Source organism: Haliotis rubra, unplaced genomic scaffold (assembly GCF_003918875.1).
Source record: "Haliotis rubra isolate DU_JTF1 unplaced genomic scaffold, ASM391887v1 Scf129, whole genome shotgun sequence".
Classification (NCBI taxonomy): domain Eukaryota; kingdom Metazoa; phylum Mollusca; class Gastropoda; order Lepetellida; family Haliotidae; genus Haliotis; species Haliotis rubra.
The window spans coordinates 1,314,644-1,330,052 of NW_025765214.1; the positions used below are offsets into that span (position 1 = coordinate 1,314,644).

The 15,409-nt window shown below is 39.2% G+C and overlaps 1 long non-coding RNA gene across 1 annotated transcript; it reads right to left on the minus strand.

Annotated features, from left to right (window-relative positions):
• Window positions 1-249: 249 nt before the first annotated feature.
• Window positions 250-7,105, minus strand: LOC124266951. The gene is made up of 3 exons (XR_006895905.1): window positions 7,081-7,105; window positions 5,111-5,115; window positions 250-361 (listed from the first exon to the last, which is right to left on the minus strand). It is a non-coding gene; the product is annotated as an uncharacterized LOC124266951 (long non-coding RNA).
• Window positions 7,106-15,409: the final 8,304 nt, after the last annotated feature.

Here is a 15,409-nt window from a genome sequence, read left to right on the forward strand (position 1 = left end):
ACTTGTAAAATGAAACAAAAATCTAACTGAAGCCCAGAACATCGTTTTAATCCTGAGACCGAGGCGCAGTAGACAGGCTAAGTCATTCTAGAATTGAGCAGGGTTATGTTCTAATCATTGTTTTGGGTCTGGAAGACAAACTATCGTAAACCCTTCACCTCTGAAAAATCTGCATTGTAAGAATTGAATATTATTAACAAGGATTTTAAATACAACTATGCAAATATTTGCCAAGGGAAAGGAGTTTGATTTACACCACTTTAAACAATATTCTCGCAATATCACGGCGGAGGACACCAGAAATGGGCTTAACACATTGTAACCATGTGGGGAAACGAGCCCGGGTTTTCTGCATGATGAGCTTACGCTTGGACGCTTGGGCTAACCCACCACCTATCGTGTCAGCAATGAGTGAGTGAGTGAGTTTAGTTTTACGCCGCACTCAGCAATATTCCAGCTATATGGCCCCAGTCTGTAAATAATCGAGTCTGGACCAGACAACCCAGTGATCAACAGCATGAGCATCGATCTGCGCAATTGGGAACCGATGACATGTGTCAACCAAGTCAGCGAGCCTGACCACCCGATCCCGTTAGTCGCCTTCTTACGACAAGCATGGGTTACTGAAGATCAATGGTCTAACCCGGACCTTCAGGGGTCCGTCAATGAGTGGTAGGTTGAGGTCCCTTGCCACACCACACCCACCTTTACCGTTACGCGCAGTGAATGATGACCGGGAAGTGTTGTTAGATGAATGTGAAGACTCACCAACTTAGCCTTGTGCAGTATCCACAATCTCAGATCGGTGGTGTTCCTGGCAACACAACCGGTGAACCCTACCAATGCTAGACTGAGAGGTACCAAATCTAATGGAAACAGAACATTTTTTATTGATAATGACACAAAATTAAAAAAGAATAAGAATATCATCAACAGTTTCATATAAACTTTCTGTACTCCGTATATATCATATCAGCTGTAATTAAACATCAACATTGCCTCGGTAACTGTCAATGAATATTGTATGGCGCCATTTGTAACTGTGTGGAGGTAAATGCCAGCATATGACGTCAGCAAAACAAACACACTCCTCCAATCTATCGTACATTGTAGAATCAGACAGTGGGGTTTAGGCCATTGTAGATATAGTAGTAGACTAGTAGGAATAGCAAGCTTCACACCATGTACTAATGGGGAATCGAGCTGGCATCTTAAGCGTGAGAAGCAAACCACCGTGCTACCTCTCCGCCCCTGTATTGTGAGACAAACCAATGGTAGATGGCATGAGTACTTTCTCCGCTCTGTCGGGATACCATGAGGGACAAGTAGACATGACTTCAACCTTCAGATAGTATGCTTTCCATTCACGTCGAGCAATATATGTCATCCTTCGGTGTTTACGACTTTTGAGGTACAATGAAGAATGGCCTTTCTACCAATATTTCAAAGAGTGAGTGAGTATAGTTTTACGCCGCTTTTAGCAATATTCCAGCAATAACACGACGGGGGACACCAGAAATGGGTTTCACAAATTGTACTCATGTGGGGAATCGAACTCGGCGTCACGAGCGAACGCTTAACCACTAGGCCACCCAACCGCCCCATCAGCACTGAACTTCTCGGTGAAGCTTTTAAAAAGAAACAACACAGCTTGAAGTAAAGACGCTTGACCAATACATACAGACACTGGGAAAGATATTTGTCGTATATATTATATAACATTTATATAGAGTGTGAGAATATTAGAACATAATTGTCCCCACAACAATGCTTCATCATGTCCATCTGTAACTTGACATTACAAGATGCAGTGTTTAGGGGTGTGGTGATTCTCACTATGTGATTCTCTCTCCAGGTTTAAAGAATGTTCTTTAATTCGTGAAACCAATCACATATATCTAACAACATATGAAAACCCAACCATGTACACATACGGGAGTGTGCATTAGCATGAAACTCCCACAATCAGTCATCACCACTGGTATATGTTTACACCCAAGCCTTTAGCTTGCACAGTAAACACTGAGTGATGCTATATTGAATGTCAGAGGCCAATACGCCACACAGTCAGATCTGGCCATCGTCACAATCACATCTCCCTCCGACCAATGGTAATCACAAACAAATCAAGATGTCCCTTCTTTAAGTGACATTTAGAAGAGGTATGATGAAAAAGAACACTTTTTATGGACAGACAACTTCTCTATTGCAATAGATGTGACGTTGTGTAGACCCTAACACCGGTATCAAGCAGTTAGAATCTACACCGAAACGTCGCATCTTTTGCAATAAAGAAGTTGTCTGTCCATAAAAAGTGTTCCTCCTCTAAATTACGTCGTATTTGTTAGTAATAAGTTCATCCTGAATTTGCATTTTGTTATCAGTCTTCAAGACTGAAATTATAAAAATATTCTTTTCGTATCTGGTTACGTTATGTGGGTAAACAATGTCTTGCCTCGAAGACTATCAATGTGACATTATTTTAAAAAACGAAATAAATATAAATAATTGTATAATATAGGATCTGTACTGGAGAAATCCTCGTATGTCTGTCTAGACACATCGTTCTAACTGCGTGGGTGTGATGACACTTCAGTCATTACGCTCAACCAGAATGACATCAACAGCCCACCGGACTAGGGAGGCTTCCTTAGATTTACAAACGCCATCGAAATGCACGCGTCCATGTAGAACAGGGGTGAAGGTTGTTTAAGACACAGTCAGCCATATTGAAGCTGTGTCACGATGCCTTATCAAATAGCAGTCTGAGCTAGACAAACCAATAGCTGGTAGCATGAGCATCAAACCACAATGTCGATGTGGTTGCCCACTGTGTAACCACAAGATAACCAGAACAAACACAGAAACTAGTAAATTATTGTGACTGACTGACTGAGTTTAGTTTTACGCCGCTTTTAGCAATATTCCAGCAATATCACGGCGGGGGACACCAGAAATGGGTATTGTGACTGACAACGAACGCTGTGTGATTCAAAATCTAGCCGAGGTTCTTAAGTCCTGTATGAGATTCCCGCTCTCCCAACCTGGGTTACTTACAGGGAACTCGAGACCTGGCATGTTAACATACATAAACTATCACGAAATCACTTATCCTACAATCGTAACACCAGGTGTTCAAACCGTCCAACATCCAGGTGCCCTGTCACCTGGTGTGAACTTTTACAAATACATCCAATGATGCAGAACACCTGGTGTAAACAACCATCGTGGCCCCAACCCATGGCGTGGCAATGGTAAAGAGCGATGCCATTGTTTAATATGAATCAAACGGAAGACAGACGCAGATAAAGACGATATATGCAGACGCGGACACACATACACTATAATGTGAGGATGTTGATGACACATGTCGATGATATGACTGAGCCCACATGTAGATGTAGATAGAGTCAATATGCATGTGTAGACACAGGACCAATTTGTAGATGTGGATGTTCATCACAGTGCAGATGAAAACATATGACATACATGAAGATGAGGACAACGTACACTTGGAGGACACATTTTACTACATGCAAATGTAGGCACAAATCCGAAATGAAGATTTAGACACAGAATCCGCATGCATATGCAGACACAGGGCCTGCACACACACAGAACCTACATACAGACACAGAACCTACACACAGAGAACCTTCATACAGAAACAGAACCTACACACATAGAGAAAACCTTCATACAGACACAGAACCTTCATACAGAGAACCTTCATACAGAAACAGAACCTACACACATAGAGAAAACCTTCATACAGACACAGAACCTTCATACAGACACAGAACATACACACACACACAGAACCTTCATACAGACACAGAACATACACACACAGAACCTCCATACACACACAGAACATACACTCACACACAGAAGCTTCATACAGACACAGAACCTACACACACACACACACAGAGAACCTTCATACAGACACAGAACCTACACACACACACACACACACACAGAGAGAACCTTCATACAGACACAGAACAGAACCTACACACAGAGAACCTTCATACAGACACAGAACCTACACACACACAGAAAACCTTCATACAGACACAGAACCTTCATACAGAGAACCTTCATACAGAAACAGAACCTACACACAGACACAGAAACCTTCATACAGACACAGAACCTTCATACAGACACAGAACCTACACACAGACACAGAACCTTCATACAGACACAGAACATACACACACAGAACCTCCATACACACACAGAACATACACTCACACACAGAAGCTTCATACAGACACAGAACCTACACACACACACACACAGAGAACCTTCATACAGACACAGAACCTACACACACACACACACACACACACAGAGAACCTTCATACAGACACAGAACCTTCATACACACACACACACACACAGAGAACCTTCATACAGACACAGAACCTACACACACACACACACAGAGAAACTTCATACAGGCACAGAACATACACACACAGAAAGAACGTTCATACAGATACAGAACATACACACACAGAACCTTCATACAGACACATAAGCTTCACAGACACCGAACCTTCACACACACACAGAACCTACACACACACACACACACACCTTCATACAGACAAAGAACATGCACACACACACACGGAGAGAGAACCTTCATACAGACACAGAACCTACACACACACACACACACACACACATACAGACCTTCACACAACCTTCAACATGCACACACACACAGAGAGAGAACCTTCATACAGACACACACAACCTACACACACACAACCTTCATACAGACACAGAACCTTCATACAGACACAGAACCTTCATAAACACACACACACACACACACACAGAACCTTCATACAGACACAGAACCTTCATACAGACACAGAACCTTCATACAGACACAGAATCCACACACAAACACAAAACCTTCATACAGACACAGAACCTACACACACACACACAAACACACACACACACACACACACAGTGACCCTTTATGCAGACACAGAACCCAAACACAAACACAAAACCTCCATACAGACACAGAACTCAGACACAAACACGGAACCTATGTTCAGACACAGAACCTACATACAGAGACAGAATCTACATACAAACACAGAACCTGGACACAGACACAGAGCCTATACACAGATCTCTAATACAGGCACAAAGCACAAAACCTAAACGTAGCTGCAGACACACATCCTACACACACAGACACATCCCACCAGAGAACTAGACCTACAGCATCTTCTCGTTCCAAGTGTATTTGATTCGCTGAGGCAGACTTACTGAAACAAGATATTAGTTAAACAAGATAACGCGAGAGCGAGTAAAATATTTGGAGTCTCAAACCGCTACAATCGGCGGAGTAACAACAGCGCCTAGTTTCAGAGTAAACACAGGTTAAGAGGGAGTAAAGTCGCGTGGCCGTTTGTCAGCTGAATCCATCTGTAGGTTGAGTCACGACGGTTCTAGAACGAGCACCAGTCACACTACATTGAGTCACCGTATAGCTTCTGCTCTAACAGACTGCTGGTCGAATTTCTTTACAAACCGTTGCCTACCGCAGTCTCACCAAATTTGGTATGTTGTGACATTTGACTTGTCATAGTCAAGAATCGGGTACCTTCGGGATGAGCATAAAAAGGGTCGAACCTAAAAGTAAATGTGCCCTGAAAACCTGGAACGCTTAAGCCTTGGAATATCTCCTGCAGACCAGATGATACACGGCATATACCGTGAGCATATTAGAACTATTAAAGAGCTCAGTTACAAGCCCGAATGTCATGAAAGACGTAGAATGTTTGCTTGGTAATCTCAGGCTACAGTGAGATGCTGGAATACAGTGTGAAAGCTGAAAATGCCCGCAACTAATTGAGATGTCATACTCCCGTTTGATAAAGTTTTCATGCTTCAAAGATAAATTGAGAAGTGCTTCGGACTAAACGTAATTAATCAAGCATCTCAACTTATATGATGAAGGCTGTGTCTAACTGGCCATTATTTTCGTTGGGTTCTTGTTGCTACACTGTTATGCTTGTACATTGGTCACACTGTCTCTAAAAGTTGGGATACCATGGAGGTAGACTAACGCTTAGTCCCTGAATATATAGAATTTCGATAGTAACAAATAAACCCATTGAATGTGAAAAGGAGCCCCAGTGAGTTGAGAGATTCAGACCTGGGGAAATCTAGACTTGCTTCATTTAGGGCTTTAGCATTGCAGGGGCTGCTTGGCATTAGGTAAAATAATGTGGTTGAGGGACTGTGAGACAGACTACTATGGTGGTTACAGCCTTGTTAGTCACACCGACAGGCGTCTTCTGGTTCACATGTAGACTCATGGTGCGAAGCCCATTGTCTGTTTCCGTTATGATATACTACTTATTGCTGTAATATAATTTGCTGAGGTAACTTAAAACTCTCCCATACATACTCCTGAGTTTCCTGGTATATTTTGCATATATTTACATATATAATTTTCTGAAAGTGCCATGCTAAGTGAGTTGTGTTTAACGCCCCTGTTGGAAGTTGTACAGCTATATAACGACGCGTTTGCTTACTCTGGTAGGGCTGGCTGACGCCCCAACCGGTTACCGCGGTGGAACCCACGAGCACATGTATGGTACATACAGACCGAGAAATATAATCAAACCGGGATTCGAACAAGACCATAGGTTCCTGATGTGCCAGGAACACAACCCTGCCCAGCGCCTTAGTCTACTGGGCCACTCGAGCTCCGATATCTGATAAACAATTCCTACAAGAACGTTATTGTTGGTGGCGTGATCTGAGGCCTACCAACTGAAGTGAGTGAGAGTGAGTGAGTATGGTTTTACACCGATTTTAGCCTCACCTCTGAAATATCTGCATTGGAAGAATTGAATGTTATTAACACCTTTACAACTATGCAAATACTTGCCTGGGGAAAGGCGTGAGTGAGTTTCGTTTTACGCCGCTTTTAGCAATATTCCAGCAATATCACGGCGGGGGCAACAGAAATGGGCTTCACACATCGTACCCATGTGGGGAATCGAACCCGGGTCTTCAGCGTGACGAGCGGACGCTTTAACCATTAGGCCTCCCCACCGTCCCTCTACCAACTGAAAGAGCAGCCCAACAGCTATCGCCATGGGATGGTTACAACATCTGTCATCAATAGTCAATTTCGGTTTCTGTACTCCGATATAAATGTTCTCTGTGTGAACACATTTAATGTACAGAACATAAATACAGGACACGATTGTTAGAAAAGTGATATTTTATATAGGACATGTGCAGTTTATTACTGGGCTATCATTTGGCCAGTCGATCTTACATTTGATACACGACCACTGATACCTATTTCAACCACAAAAAATAATATTAGTTAATTATGTTGGGTGGCAGATAGTGGGGTGCCCATTATACGCGTACGAGACACAGATATACAATTAGTTCAAACATGATAACGAAAGATTAGTCATTACAACAAAGATACTACTTTTCCATCACTGAGCCGAAATCAAATTATTCCCTTAAATTGCTTTTCGTAAATCGTAAAAAACATTATTTACATTCATGTGTTGCTGATTTCAGAGAACATTTAGTAACATCTGGCAATCAGCTAATCAATCTATTATAGAGTATTTGTGCATGGATATTGAAACCTTCTCCATTTGTGCAAGGTGTTACACGAACAATGTTTTAATTCAGCAGACATCCCGCATAGGGTTTTCAACTCTTCACGAGTATGTTAACGCATTACGTCATACCACAGGTAACACATGTCCCGCCACGTGTAATAACGGGGAATGGTGGATCTAAGCTTTATACTCTTATGTCACGTCTAGCCAGAGTATTGCCATCTTATTTACATACTGTTTTAATCACCACTGAGCATCAATGGCGATGAAAAAAGTATTCATAGCATTATATAATCAAACACTCATTTTTTTATTATACACGTGTGTTCTTGTTGCTATGGCTGTTGTTTAATTGAATAACATTTTGCACTGTTATGAAGGGGTTCTGTAAATATTCCGACCTTGACAAATATACCAGTGGTTGATATAATGAGCACCTTCCGCGCCTATGTTTGCTACTATGCAACCTTCCTAACCTGACTGTCCGATATGTAGTTTTTCAGTTTACCCATCAAACAATCTATGGAAAACCTACCCTTCACCGAACCATTAATTTATTCCGGTTAATCATCCATCAATTATTGGTTATACGCAAATCTCACTATCACATTTCATTCCACGATTGTCGGATTCATGTATTTCGTTCATCAGATATTGTTTGGTTGCTTGTCACATTATTAGCCTTGCCTTCCTGTACTTGTATAGGTACCTTGTAAAATCACTGTATATGGACTGTGATATTTTCCATGCCTCAAATCTCCGCTTTAAAGCTCTTGTATACGTACCTTGTAAATTTATGTATTACTGTATATGGACTGTCATACCTTCCATGCCTTGATGTACTTGTATAAGTACCCTTTAAAACTATGTATCACTTGATATGGACCCCATGCCTTAAATTTCCGCTTTGATGTACTAAGTATATTAAGTATTTTGTAATATATTACATTTATAAAGATCATGTTCTATGCAGTGCTGATGGCCCACACCACTGTACCGAAATAAAAAAAATTAACAAAAATAGCAAACAGTTAAAGTGATATTGTAACTATCAGTGCATAAAGAGACATACAGAGACATTTTCACAATTTAATAAATTGATATCTTGTCATCAAACGATTTTTCATGAAATCGTTTCTTTCATAACTGACTATCCCGATTGTCTTTGGAGCATTCTCTCTCCAAATGCTTCCTCCATCCAAAGCTTGTCAACAATTACACACTCTATTTTCAGTCCACAATATCGTACTTATTAGATATGTTTTTAATATCACGCCACGGCAGATGTTGCCCGTTGCAATGATGAGCGTGAAAGACTGTTTGTACTTTTATGGAGCGTAAGGTCCTTTCGTTTAAAAACTTTATGTGTTATATTTATATTTCATGGCGTATTTATCTACACTGCCTAAAGGCCCTGTTATTAATTATCGAAAGGGGGGATGGTCGGGTAGGGTGGGTGATTACAAACGGAACATAAACAATTCTGAGTGTAACACGGCATAAGAAGGAGGAATTGTATGTTAAATAAGAAGAAATAACAATATTTGATTGTCATACACGTCATATACTTACTTTCCAGTGATGTATGTTGGAGATGGAGGAGCGCCGGGGACGTAGCTTCGGCTGGGATGTGGGTGGCTGCGTTGACATGGAGACGCAAGGAAAGTTGACATGTGAGACTATGACATTTGTGACGGTCGTTTGTTCTGGCCCAATTGAATTACATAGTACTTAGTAATACATCTAGGTGTAATAAATAGAAGCTTCAAATCCAATATCTAATGACATATGTCTATTTCATAAAACTTACTTATGTCAATATTCTGTTTTTTAAATCTATATGATATTTGAATGATTGGATAAATCTGCCTAACGAAACTGAAACATATATTATTAGGGTTGGTTTTAATATTTATGTTTACATATTAGTTACGTACATATATACATGTATTTATTCAATATGCGATTTGATAAGGCGTACAAGCACGAAGTAGGATGTTACAGCATCACGGTTTTAATTGATTTTTTAAAATGTTTTTTTATTTTCAGCTAAACACTCAAACCGTTGTTTTTTTGTAAGATATAATTAAGGTTGTCAGTAACTGGTAGTGGAGAGGGAAACAAACGGGATCCCTTGTCTGATGGGTTTTTTGGTTGCACAAAACATTCGACATTCAAATAAATATCACTCTCGTTCACAATACCGCTGTGATGTCTTTCATCTACTTCTGAAATGAACATGAAACGCAGTGTCATTTGACAAGCAGACAGGTACTACCCATCAACGTCCCAACTCCCGCTGATATTAATTACTCGGAGTTGGTGTATATTTCGCTCAAACAAAATTGTGTTGTTTCATTTCGCCGAACTGTATCGACGTCTTCTATTTGATAATGTCTTTTTTGTTGAAGGGAGTCCGAAAGATATCTGACGTCAATAAATGTTAATTAAAAAATGTCATTTTATTATTGGACTGTTCTTGATTGTTTTACTCGTGTATTAGTGTATTAGTGTATTGGTGTATTGGTGTATTGGTGTATTGGTGTATTGGTGTATTGGTGTATTGGTGTATTGGTGTATTAGTGTATTGGTGTATTGGTGTATTGGTGTATTGGTGTATTGGTGTATTGGTGTATTGGTGTATTAGTGTATTGGTGTATTGGTGTATTGTATTGGTGTATTGTATTGGTGTATTGTATTGGTTGTGTGTATTGGTGTATTGGTGTATTAGGTTGTTGGTATTAGTGTATTGTATTAGTATTGGTGTATTGGTGTATTGGTGTATTGGTGTATTGTATTGGTGTATTGGTGTATTGTGTATTGGTGTATTGGTTGTATTAGGTGTATTGGTGTATTGGTATTGGTGTATTGGAGCATTGGTGGTGTATTGGTGTATTGGTGTATTGGTGTATTGGTGGTGTATTGGTTGTATTGGTGTATTGGTGTATTGGTGTATTGTGTATTGGTGTATTGGTTGGTGTATTTGGTGTATTGGTGTATTGGTATTGTATTGGTGTATTGGAGTGTATTGGTGTATTGGTGTATTAGTGTATTGGTGTATTGGTGTATTGGTGTATTAGTGTATTGGTGTATTGGTGTATTGGTGTATTAGTGTATTGGTGTATTGGTGTATTGGTGTGTATTGGTGTATTAGTGTATTGGTGTATTGGTGTATTGGAGTATTAGTATATGTCAGCATTATGGGATTATATATTAAAATATACAATACAATATTTGCTATTGTTATGCGTTAATGGCTTTTCCTCCGAGAGATGAACATCAACTAAAGGTATAATTTAAGAAAATCAAACTCGAATGGAGGGATGATTGAGTGGAATATAGATATCCAGTTGATATTCCAGGTTTCTGTTCACTAAAGCGTATCGATGAAATCCAAGGTTTACAATGCATAACTGACGCTGGTTTGAATGCAGCTATACAATTCCAGTACCTAATAATACAATTTGTGTTAGTGTGTAATTGTGTTAATTTTTTCCAACACCCTGCGTTCTTCAAAACTTTGTTGACGTCATGTGTGATATACCTTCTGAGGCTGACAAAATATACTCATGCCAATAATGGTTGTCACCCCCTCCCCCACCCAACCCCACACACACCTCACACCCCACCCCACACCCTCTCCAATTAAAAAATTTGAAGGGGTGACAACCATTATTGGCATGAGTATACAAATAAATAGACATGATGTGTATCTCACATAAATTTAAAAACGCACATGCCACATGTATCATGTGACAATGTTCTAATGAAATGCGTTGAAGACACTGAAACAAAATATATCCAACATTCAACGTGAATCTAAAACACTAGATTCGAAATTTCTCGAGATTTCTTCAAAAACGAATCCCTGATATCTTCCATATACGATATTAAAAGGTGATTTAATCGTCCACTCCACAAAGGAATTCATTTGTAAGACTTAATGTAAGCCTTGTTTCAACCTCGGATAAAAATAAGGTCAAGGTCAGGAGCGGTAAAAAGGCATTTTTTTCTCGGGATCAGACCATGCAACAGAGCCAGAATGGGGCTCAAATGCAGGATTTACTTGAGGATCAAATGTATTGTCATCAACCTACTGGAGTCAGATGATGATAGATAGAGAAGATTTGACTTTGGTCCCACGGATGTCACGGGTTTAGCGTTTTCTGGTAAAGAGGGGTCAACTTTAGGGAGGATTTGGCTTAGCCATAATGTCAATTCAAACCATTTTTGTTCAGGTTATATGAAATGTGTCTGCTTACTCAAATTTTAGGATTTATATCCAGCGGTTGATAGGCAGTCATATTACACAGAGACAAAGATTCGATCACACACAATAATGCTATCTATTTATTGATAACATCAGGGCAAAGGAATGGTGTTTCTTCACATAACATTGCCTTTCCCAAGTAGGGCCGGTGGGGTAGCCTAGTGGTTAAAGCGTTCGCTCGTTACGCCGAAGACCCGGGTTCTATTCCCCACATGGGTACAATGTGTGAAGCCCATTTCTGGTGTTCCCTGCCGTGATATTGCTGGAATATTGCTAAAAGTGGCGTAAATCCCAACTCTCTCACTCACTCACTCACTCACTCACTCTTTCCCAAACATCATAAATTATGTTTTGGGATTAATTATTATGAAGTCATCTGAAAAGCAGATTATAATATTTCAGTTTAGTTTTATTAAGGGATGCATCAAACAAATACCGAAAATATGTATATTTCATTACGAAAAACAGTAACGTCTTGGACCTAAGAATTGGGACAACAACCAAAGGTTGACGTTTCCAGACTGCCCCGTCACATCATCAACTAAAATGAAACAAATTATTATAATAAACATGAAATGAACCCACTAAATGAGATCACGTTGTATATGACATATCAATCTCATTTTGAAGAATCATCAATTAGCGAAACATATCAATTAGTGAAAATAATTCAGTTTGATGACAGTCGTACCATTCTTTGATCTTGTGTCAATAAATCATAAACTGTCAAAACGTGAAGGTATTCTTCGTTACAGATGAAATAGAACCATTTAGGGCAAGACGGATTTCATCCCAGTCTCAGCAGCAAGTTATACGTTCCGATGTCACAAATCAATGCCAAATTAGCTTCTCATGTGCACGACAAATGATATCACGGAATACCTAGCGAAACTAATGATTCATACGATCTCTTCGCATACGGCACTGACCCTCAGACAAGCTTAACTAACGCGCGGGGCTTACCTTCTCTCTCGTCTGTAATTACGGCACCATATAACAGCCTTCTCGCATGCTATACATGCCGTATAACCTTGAAGGTCTATAGCAGGGGAATTGGAACATTGTCAAGCCGGGTTTATTAGCTTACTTAGAGGTAACTTTTCAATCAGTTTTTAAAAACCTCGCGGGGCAAATTAATAACAATCGATTACTTGATTACTTTGAAACAATGGATATTAAACATTTATAAATAAGAATGTAAAAAATAGAAATAATTAGAATTAGTTTAATCATAATAACGTTTGAATTATATGTTCTCTGGTAAACATGCGATTCGATACAGCGGAACCTTTTCAGTCCGGATGGTGACGCTTCCACTGAGCAGAGGGTAACGGTATTGTCTGTATAAAGACACTCCGATCACGACTGCCCGGATTGTAGGATATACAGATTAACAGGGTCAGTATAATCGAGGTTTTCATAAATACAAGGTACAGAGTTAAGCGTACAAGTAGGTAATGTCCTTTCAAGGATTTAAAGAAATCACTAAAACTATTCAAAGTTTTGTTTACTTTTCTCAGTTTGGCAGGAACATTTGAGAGGCTCGGAAAAACGCAGTAGCGTCGTTTTTTACCAGCCTGATCAAGATACTTCGCCACGTATATTTACATGCAAAATCAATCAAGAGTGTAACAAATGATTGTGAAGCTGCCATGTACCTGTTCACAATGGATGATACCACAGCTAAATGTAACACCGAATTTCTTAGATTTGGTGTTGTTCTCTAATGACCATGGTCTGTTAAACACAATGCTTTCAACCGTTATCGGGTTGTTGTTTTCAACATAGTTCGAGAGTATGCAAAGCGAAACAAGAACATTTCGCACATGAACATTTTATGCCAGAAAATAACGAAACCGTCTCATATCACTGTGTGCTATTCTGTCTCTCAGACCACAGAGAATAAACTAAAACGTGTCCATCTCAAGACTAGAATGATTTAGCAAGTGTAGATTGGCCCAACTCTGGAGGACTGTTTTGGGCTCCTTTCGGGTTTCACTTATTTTTCATATCTTATAGATATAGGTTATATGATATATGGTATAAATCTAAGCGTAAGAGCAGGTGACCCTGATTTACAGATTTAAGGAAATCATGAATTCTGAGCTTTTTGGGTTTTATCTATTTTTTATGCATTGTAGATACAGGTTTGTGGGTTTAAATAAATAAATGGTAGGGATCTATGTATATCAGAAGGTGTTCTGGGCTACTTTTGGTTCTTCATTTTTTATTTACTTTTTATAATAAGTTACTTTTATTCCTTAGATTATATTTCTTAGTCAGTCTTGATCGTGCTCGTCAAGAAACACATAAGATGTAACATGATTTGTGGAATATCATACAACACAGTGCAATCATGATGAATTGGATAGACCATAAGTGGACCACAGTACATACATACATACATTACATACGTACATACATACATACATACATACATACATACATACATACATACATACATACATACACACACACACACACACACACACACACACACACACACATACATACATTACATACATACATACATACATACATACATACACACACACACACACACACATACATACATACATACATACATACATACATACACACACACACACACACACATACATACATTACATACATACATACACATGCATGCATACAAGCATACACTCATGCATGTATGCAAGCATACATACATACATACATTAAATACATACATACATACACGCATACATACATACATACATACATACATACATACATACATACATACATACATACATACACACACATACATACACACACATACATACACACATACATACATACATACATACATACATACATACATACGAAAGTGGATGGACTGAGACAGACAGTGACCTCGATGACTTCGTTGTCATTATATACTAGAGTTCTCATGCTTTCAACCACTAGCTAGAATGGTCCGGATTTGGTTATTTACACACGGTGTTAATGTAATTGGAATATGTTATCATGCATGGCATCAAACACCCACACTCACTCACCCAATGCCGTAACTTAGCAAGTCTCTTCGTACATATTCAAAACTATTTCTGGAGTATTTTTAACCATACAATCTGCATCTGGCAATATTCACACACACGAAGACCTGGTAAGTCTGGACTGGGTTCTGTCTCAACGAGTGAAATAGAAATCCCCAGTAGCAACCACGGGATACATAACCGTCATACTCCAAGGGAAGCGCTGTCCATATTACCGAGGTTATACTTTACACTATGGCCTATTTCATGATTTTATACACCTGTAAACATGAAAAAAACCATATGGACTACGTTTCAGATTATTGTTTTCATACCCTCGTCTAAACTCGGTCATCTACACAAAAACTGTAAGTACATGTACATATATTTCTGTTTGGTTGCAATATATTCATTCTAAATAAATACACGAAAAACTATGCATTCACTTTTAAAATACATTTTTGAAGATGCATTTAATCACATTGAATATCTATAGCTTA